Genomic DNA, 9255 nt, shown 5'->3' with positions numbered 1-9255 from the left:
GCAGTAGAAGATTGTGCGTGAATGGAATGGTGCGACAATGACATGCACGTATGTAGAATTCCCAAAATTTTACCCTAAGCAGAGCTATAGCACTACAAAAATATAACATTTTAATTGGGGTTTATTACTTGGGGTTATCATAACCTCCAATAAAATATACACATTGCGGAGGTTTTAAAAGCCCCTTTTAACTACCAGGGTTTTTTTAAGAAACCCAGGGAATGTCTCTTTAATTTTCTCCTTTTTTCGTAATTTTTAATTACTTGACCCGTTACCCTTTCCTCCTCTCTTTCTTTCTCTTTGTTTTACCCTAGTAGTCATAAAATAAGCCCTTCTCGTGCGTGCCTCCACTATATCTCCACTGAGCCTCCACCGTGGCTTCACCATTTTTGGTTGAAGTTTAAGGTAATGAAGATCGTTATCTTGCTTTCAATTTCATCTCCTTACTTTTTTATTGCTCTTTCTCTTTCGATTTCATCTCCTATTTTCTATTTCGTCTCATTTCAATTTCGATTTCATTCCCTACATCATTGCTTTTGATTTCATTTTCTTGTGTTGTTGCTTTCGATTTCGTTTTCCTCTTTCAATTTCATCTCTCTTACTCATGCCCTAAGTCACTGATTATTTTCCCACCATCAAGTAGTAGCTCTGGCAGTGCCATAGCCACCGCAATCGGAGTGTGATTCCACAACCACTGTAGCCATTGTAACAATGTGATCCCTAGTTCTGTTCAGGTGCTCCTCTTTGCTCTTTGCAGCTTCATCTCTGATTTTGTACTCTTAGATTTTGTTCTTATCTGATTATATGCTTAAAGACTAAGGTTTTTTGTTAACCATGTTTTCCAATGGTACTAATCAAGTTTCTCAAATTTTTGTGAATTCGAGAGTGAACCGAAAACTGTTTAGAAAAATTATAGTAATCATTGCATTTGAGTAGAATTTAGTAACTATGGTATAAGAGAAGTGTGGACCATAGAAAAAGGTTCTCAGAGATCCTGAAACGAACATATGAACTAAAAAGGATCGCTCCTAAAGTACATATGTTCCTAAAGTGTGGACCATTCACATATATAATTTATCAGTCTGTTCACAAATCTCATGTAATCCTTTCTCCAAGAATGCCAAAGTAGTATAGGCCCTAATAAGCCCCAAAATCCCGTAAAGAATCCTATCCCCATGCTCATGTATAATGCCTCATAAAAGACATTGTCTTCATCACCATTGATTGTTTCAACTTCTGGGAACTTTACTGTCATTTGATCTCTATCTCCAGGACAACTTTTGTTCAACTGTTCACCACAAAGATCTCTGTTTCCTTCAAAACTATAGCCTTCAAAGGTTTCAAAATGCCTTTCTCGTGGGATTCTCCCTGAAAGAGAGTTGTGTGATAAATCTAATTTGCCTAGATCATCAATTTGAGAAAGAGAAAAAGGAATTCCCCCACTGATACGATTTCTTGATAAGTCCAAGGACTCCAGTGAACTTAAATTTCCTATCTCTAAATGAATTTCTCCGCTTAGATAATTTTGGGATAAATTTAGAGAAACCAGGCCAGCCAAATATCCAATCTCTTTTGGTATTTCACCTGTTAAATTATTACTCGAAAGATCAATGCTCTTTAAGTTGTAACTCTGGATCCGAAAACCACAGTTCCACACCTTTCCACATACATGTTATGTTAAGTGTATATCATACTTGGATGGAAAAGAATGATAAGGTTCATGGTAAGTAAGATTGATAGAGCAATATATCTGATTTAGAATTGGACCCCTGTTGATGATCTTTTTAGACATTACTGTCAAATTCTTTAAGCATCTTGGAATATCACTCGAGTAGAAATTCTTTGAAAAACTAAGTTCAATTACATAGATATTGCATACTGTCATTTGAAGACAACATTGCACAAAAGTTTTGCAGTCTTGTATTATATGAATCAAACAATGTTAAGACAAACAAGTTTCCATTTATGTTAAAGTGAATGTTTTGTAATTGCACTATAATTTCAAAGTCATAAAAGATTAGGTTGTATTATTACATAATTAATAACAATGTTACATTGCGGGTTATTGTAAGTTACAACAGATTTCTTTATAAACATTTTTAGAATTAATTGGGTGTTCATTTTAGGTATGGTGACAAAAACAGAAAATTAAAAAAAGACAGAAAATATATATAAAGACATAAAGTAGGATTTTTTTTATATATAACATCATGTCATTTATTCACATGCTATTTTTTGTGTGCCTATTACATATTAATATAATATGATATGTTAATATGGTTAATTTTCTGATGATTAATTAACTTCAATATGACAAATAAGGCATGTGGGGACAAAAGAAGTTATTTATTAATTTTCAATAAATAAGTTAAAATGATTCATATAGTAAAAGATTAAATGATAAAAGTAAGGATTTAATAAATGTTGTACTCTAAATAGATTTAGAATATTTAAAATTAAAGTTAAATATATTTCTCCTCTTTAAATTATTTTTATAAGTTATGATCAGTCCTTCAACTAAATTATATATTTATTTATTCTATGCACTATGAAAGTTAAGAAACGTCTTATAGAAGGTGAAGGCTATATTATAGTTTATTATATAATTTTCATGGAAAATATTTCATATGTTATTTATAGAAAAAAATATTGACATCACTTTTATTATTTCACATCACTTTTAATATTTAACTCACATACTTGCAAGGTTTATGATGTGAAAGTGTAACAGAGGTTTATGCTATGTTTCAGGATTTCAGCTCCAGCTTACAGTAATAGTGAGAATCTGAAATGCATTGAAGAGCTTGTACATTAATTTTGTGTTTTAAAATAGGTTTCTACATTAACATCCCAACTCAATGAAATGAAGGCAATGGTTAATTTTTTGGTACAAAATTATCAAGGAGAGTTGCCTCGTGATTCTACTGTGCATCATGCACCAACGGTAATATTTAAAACTTGATTAAATTAATATATGTTTGATATTATTATTTGGAAAGTTATTAATTATCATTATTTTTCATATGTTAGGTATCTGATCAAGGAAGTGTTCCTAACGAAGAAACAAATGATCAACATCCAACACCGCATTAGATGATATTTTTCGTTTACTTTTGAAATTTGTCAACAAATATGCTTCTAGGAAACTTTTGGTTAATTTTGGTTTTATTATAGGTAGATAGTGCATTGCTTATTATGTCATTGTCATTCAAATGCTACCTCTCCAACACTTATTATGTTAAGAGCATTATGACTGCTAGTTCTATTGGTACCATTTGAATGAATATTTGTATTGGTACCATTTGAATGAATATTTGTATTGATTGCTTATTTTGAAGTGGCATTGAAGGTTTTGCTTATTTGTATTGATTGATACCAAAATATTAAGTAATAAATAGGAAATTTTATAAAATAAGGTTCTTTTCGTACTCAAATAATTAATTAAACAAATCAATTATCAGGAAAGTACAACTTTAGCATTATAGCAATGTCATAATAATATGAGCACTAACTTTTTGGTATTAACAGGGGTTTTCAAGGAATTAATGGGGGTTTTTGGAACCCCAAGCATTACTGGAGTTTTTGTAAACCCCATGCATTACTGGGGGTTTTTGGAACCTCATGCATTACTGGGGGTTTTCAGAACCCCAGGCATTAATGGGGGTTTTCAGAACCCCAAGCATTAACGGGGGTTTTCGAAACCCCCAGTAAATTGCGCTACTTCCAGGGGTTGCTAAAAACCTCCGGTAATCCGTTAGCCACGCTTGCACTCCCAGGGGAATCTCAAACCCCTGGTAAAACCATTAGTGGGGGTTAAAACCCCCAGAAACACCATATATAACCCCCGCTAAAAACAATTATTTTTGTAGTGTATTAATTTAATCAAGTAATTTCAAATAATCAAAGCCTATTAGGGGATAGACTTCGGTTTCATAGAGAGCCGTAACCTATACCTCTGTCATTTAGGTAAATTATTTTAAAACAGTAGTGAAATTTTGGAAGCTATTGTAGGGAGTCAAGGTATAGACTTCAGTCACTTAGAGAATTGAAATCTATACCTTCTAAAATATTTTTAAAAAGTTTAATATTGAAATTACTTTTCAGTTGCTTAAGAATCAAAAACCTATTAGCCTTTAGGTTTCAATAATTAAGAGAACCAAAACCTATATTGTTCCCGTAATTTCAAAAATGTCAATGCACTTTAAAAGACCTATTTTTTTTAAGTCTAAGGCATATTAGGAGAACTCGTATGGTCTTTTTGCACTAGTATATGAATACATATTTTTAATATTTTATGATAATAAAGGCTATAATTTGTACTTGGTAATCAAAATCGTTAGGAAAAGTGAAAAAAAAAATAATGCATAGAGAACTAAAATATGAAGTCATTTTTTTATCGACAAAGTATATATGAAGTCAAAACTATTAAAAGTTTGAAAACTTTTGTCTTTTTATGAAATCCTCTAGCCGATAGCCTGGTGGCACGATATGTCCAACAAAAAACAAATATCCACCGGAACATGCTTTAACTTAACTTTAATATCACGTTAAGAAGTAGATATTAAGTTTAACTCAACTACACAAAACTAGTTTATAAGATAGGGTTTGCACCTACTTATATATTATGTAATCGTCTTATCTTTAGTCGATGGGAGATTTCTAACATTATAAAGTTATCACATTCTTTTAAACTATTTAAATTCTTTCAACATAAATCCTTTAAAATACAAATTACAAAATTTTAATTTTGTAAATTGTTCAAAAAAATAAGATAAGTATGCATAGTCGTTTACATTTGCGCAACATTTTTCTTTTGTCAAATAATTTCTTAAAATATAATCTCATATACACTACGTAATATTTTTGCTTCTATGCCTTTATAAATTTTAATTGATAGATTTGATTTTAGTACATGTACATGTGATTTTTTATTGATTAAACATTATCCTCACTTTTTATTTAGTCAGTGACTGATATATTTTTACTTTATTCTTTGTTGGGAAAGAAATGTAGTCCCATCGTGTACAACATATATAATAAGACTCCAAGATGAATTCTTTGGGGCCCTTTGCAAAAGCTGCCGAAGAAGTAATTGATTTTATATTGAAATATGGTGTGCAACATGTGACTTACATCATCCATTACAAACAAAATTTTGTTGAACTGAAAGATAGTGTTAAGAGTCTTGGATTTGAAAAGGAGAGGATTGATCAACAATGTGATGAGGCTGTGAAAAATCTAAACAATATTGAAGGTAAAGTTACAGAATGGGTTCAAAAAGTGGATGAAATTAAAATTATAGTTGAGGATTTTGTGAATGATGAGAGCCACAAAAAGGCTCGGTCGCCCAATTTTATTGTTTTTCCATACTTGTGGAATAGACACAGGTTAAGTAGAAAATCAAAGAAAATGGAAATTGATGTTAAAAAGCTAATTGATGAGTCCCCCAAGTCTGATGAAGTTGCCTATCGACAAAATGTAACATCTAATGATACCACGTTGATTAATTATGGATTTGTAGAATTTGGTTCTACAAAATCCATAATAGAAAATGTAATGACACAACTTGAAGATTCCACTGTGAGAATGGTTGGATTGTTCGGGCCAGGTGGTGTGGGCAAGAGCACTTTAATCAAAGAAATTGCAAGGAAAGCTAAAGACAAGAATTTGTTTGACGTGGTGGTTAAAGTAGAAATAACAGACAATCCTAACCCACAAAAGATTCAGGAAGAAATTGCCTACGTGTTAGGATTGAGATTGGAAGGAGAAGGTGAAAATGTGAGAGCCGATTGTTTACGAAGGAGGTTAAAGAAAGAAAAAGGGAACACCCTTTTAATCTTTGATGACCTTTGGGGCAAATTAGACCTGAATAAGTTAGGAATTCCACTTGATGATGATTTAAGAAATTGATAGTAATTCAAGGTTGTGAAAGGGATAGTTGAAGGGATAGAGAAAATGTATAGATAGTAGAGTGTGAAAGTAGTAGTTGGAGAAGTGTATTTGTAGTTGAGAGTAGTTGTATTGGATGTTGTGTTAGTTGTTCTTGATGTTACAAAATGGTAGGATACATGGGTATTTATAGACCCATAGATTATTCTAGAAACTCCTAGCTAGAACTAATGCAAATACTTCTAGATTTTTCTACATAGTTGAATGTTCTTGATTTTTCTTTCTATCCTAGGCTTTTCTCCAATACTCTAGAAGTTTCTTTACATTTCAATAACTCTATCTTATATTTTTTTAGATTCTTCTAGAATTTGCATTATACTTTAATACTCCTCCTTGATGCAAATTCGGTAACTCCAAGCATAGCGCGTAGTAGTTCAAATCTTGGTCTTGGTAAGGCCTTTGTGAAGATATCTGCAATTTGATCTTCTGTCGGGCAGTACTCAAGTCGTATCTTCATATTTGTTTCCGCTTCTCTGATGAAGTGGTATTTAATTGCTATGTGTTTTGTTCTACTATGATGTATTGGGTTCTTCGTCATTGCGATAGCTGATTTATTATCACAGTTTATTGTAGTAGGTCCACTTTGTTTCTCTCCCATATCTTTGAATATCTTTCGAAGCCATATAGCTTGACTTGTTGCTTCAGCAGCAGCCACATATTCTGCTTCAGCTGTTGATTGTGCAACAGTTGCTTGCTTCTTTGATGCCCAAGAGAATATTCCCGATCCAAGCGAGAAAGCATAGCCTGAGGTGCTCTTCATGTCATCTTTTGATCCTGCCCAATCACTATCGGTGTAGCCAATGATCCTTGAGTTAGTCATGGTTTTGTACCATATTCCAAACTCCTTTGTGCCTTGTAGATATCTTAAAATTCTTTTCCCTACTCCATAATGAATCTGACTTGGCTTTTGCATGAATCTTGATAGAAGACTTGTGGCATACATAATGTCTGGTCTTGTGGCTGTGAGATATAAGAGACTTCCAATCAAACTTCTGTAGCGTGATGCATCTGTTTCTTGTGCTCCATCATCTTTTTGTAGTTTCTCATTTACCACCAATGGAGTAGCGACAGGTTTACAATCATACATCTTGAACTTCTTCAATAGGGCTTCAATATATTTCTTTTGAGAGATAAATATGCCGTCTTCTTGTTGTTTCACCTCTATACCGAGGAAATAGTTCATCAACCCAAGGTCGGTCATCTCAAATGTCTTCATCATGTCTTCTTTAAATTCTTTCATCATCTCCAAATTGTTTCCTGTATAGATAAGATCATCGACATATAAGGAGACAATGAGGTGATACTGACCTTGTGCTTTAATATATAGTGTTGGCTCACTTTTGCTCCTCCTGAATCCTTGATCGATGAAGTATTGATCAATCTTGTTATACCATGCTCGAGGAGCTTGCTTCAAGCCGTATAAGGCTTTTTTTAGTCTTAGTACTTTGCCTTCATTGCCTTTATTGATGAAGCCTTGAGGTTGTTCAACATAAATCTCTTCTTCGAGCACTCCATTTAGGAAGGCTGATTTGACATCTAGTTGATAGATGTTCCATCCTTTTTGTGCTGCTAGGGCTATTAGAGCTCTTATTGTATCTAGTCGTGCGACTGGAGCAAATGTCTCATTGTAGTCGATTCCTGGTTGTTGTGAGTATCCTTTTGCGACCAATCTGGCCTTATGCTTTTGTATAGTTCCATCAGGATTGAGCTTTGTTTTATATACCCATTTCACTCCAATGATATCTTTTCCTTGAGGACAGTTTACGAGCTCCCAAGTGTTATTCTTCTCAATCATTTTAACCTCTTCTTCCATAGCCTTGACCCATATTTCTTGCTTTGATGCTTCCTCATAGCAGTTAGGCTCAATCATGGCCATATTGCAGGTTTCGTATATGTCTACCAAAGATCTTACTCGTCTTGGAGTGGACTCTAGTGAAGAATCTTCTAATGGAGGTGGAGAAGGTGTACCTGAAGCTTCTGCATCTTCTTGAATTTCTTCTTGATATTGTTGCACTGGAACTAAAGTGGTTCTTTTAACAACTTTTTCTTCTTCCTAATTCCAAGAAGCATTTTCATCAATTTCAACATCTCGACTAATGACGAGCTTTTTTGTTTGTAGGTTGTAAACTCGATAGCCTTTTGATTGTGTGCTATATCCCAAGAATATTCCTCGTATAGTCTTGTCTTCAAGCTTGTGCCTCCTTTGATCAGGAACATGTATGTAGCAGATAGATCCAAATACTCGTAGGTGTTTGGCTGATGGCTTTCTTCCACTCCAAGCTTCAATAGGAGTCTTGTCTTTGACTGCCTTAGTTGGACATCTGTTTAAAATGTAAACTGCAGTGTAGACTGCTTCAGCCCAAAAAGTGTTAGGCATACCTTTCTCTTTTAGCATTGATCTTGCCATCTCCATGACTGTGCGATTTTTTCTTTCTGATACACCAGTTTGTTGTGGAGTATATGCGACTGTGAGTTGTCTCTCTATGCCTTCATCTTCGCAGAATTTGTCAAACTCGCGAGATGTATACTCCTTTCCACGATCACTTCTAAGTACTTTTATTTGTTTTCCACTTTGCTTCTCAACAAAGGCCTTGAATTTCTTGAATATTCCAAAGACTTCTGACTTTGCCTTTAAGAAATAAACCCATGTCATTCTAGAGAAGTCATCAATGAAGAGGATGAAGTACCTGTTGTTGTGATGTGAAGGCGTCCTCATTGGTCCACAAACATCAGTATGGATCAACTCTAGTAAGTCTTTAGCTCTCCATGCTTTATCGGTCGAGAATGGTAATCGATGTTGTTTACCAAGGAGACATCCTTCACATGATTCATTATTCTCTTTTAAGCATGGAAGATCTCTCATCATGTTTTTCTTATATAAAAGCTTTAAGGCATATGTGTTGAAGTGGCCAAATCTCCTATGCCAAAGCCACGAGTCATCAACTTCTGCCTTCATGGCAATATTAGTTCCAGGTTTGAAGCTTATGGGAAAGCTTCTATTTCTCTTCTCCATTTTTACTTGGCCAATTTCTGTCTTTCTACTGTCATAAATTTTGCATGTATCTTTCTCAAAGTGGAGAGAATATCCATTCTCCATCATTTGACCAATACTTAAAAGATTTTCTTTAAGATTGGGAACCAATAAAACATCCTTGATGAATTTCGTACCTTTCTTTGTCTCCACCATGACAGTTCCTTTGCCTTGAGACTCCACTGTGGTACCGTTTCCTAGTCGAACTTTGACATTGACAGATTTATCAATGTCTTTGAAGATGCTTTGATCTTTGGCCATGTGATTGCTGCATC

The 9255-nt window shown here is 33.9% G+C and overlaps 1 long non-coding RNA gene across 1 annotated transcript; it reads left to right on the top strand.

Annotated features, from left to right (window-relative positions):
* The first annotated feature begins 2832 nt into the window (after positions 1–2832).
* LOC114167651 lies at positions 2833–3361 on the top strand. Its single transcript, XR_003600288.1, has 2 exons — positions 2833–2944; positions 3031–3361. It is a non-coding gene; the product is annotated as an uncharacterized LOC114167651 (long non-coding RNA).
* Positions 3362–9255: the final 5894 nt, after the last annotated feature.

The sequence above is a fragment of the Vigna unguiculata genome, chromosome 10 (assembly GCF_004118075.2).
Source record: "Vigna unguiculata cultivar IT97K-499-35 chromosome 10, ASM411807v1, whole genome shotgun sequence".
NCBI classification, from domain to species: domain Eukaryota; kingdom Viridiplantae; phylum Streptophyta; class Magnoliopsida; order Fabales; family Fabaceae; genus Vigna; species Vigna unguiculata.
The sequence above is the reverse complement of the archived record's forward strand: the minus strand, read 5'-3'. Positions and strand labels throughout refer to the sequence as shown.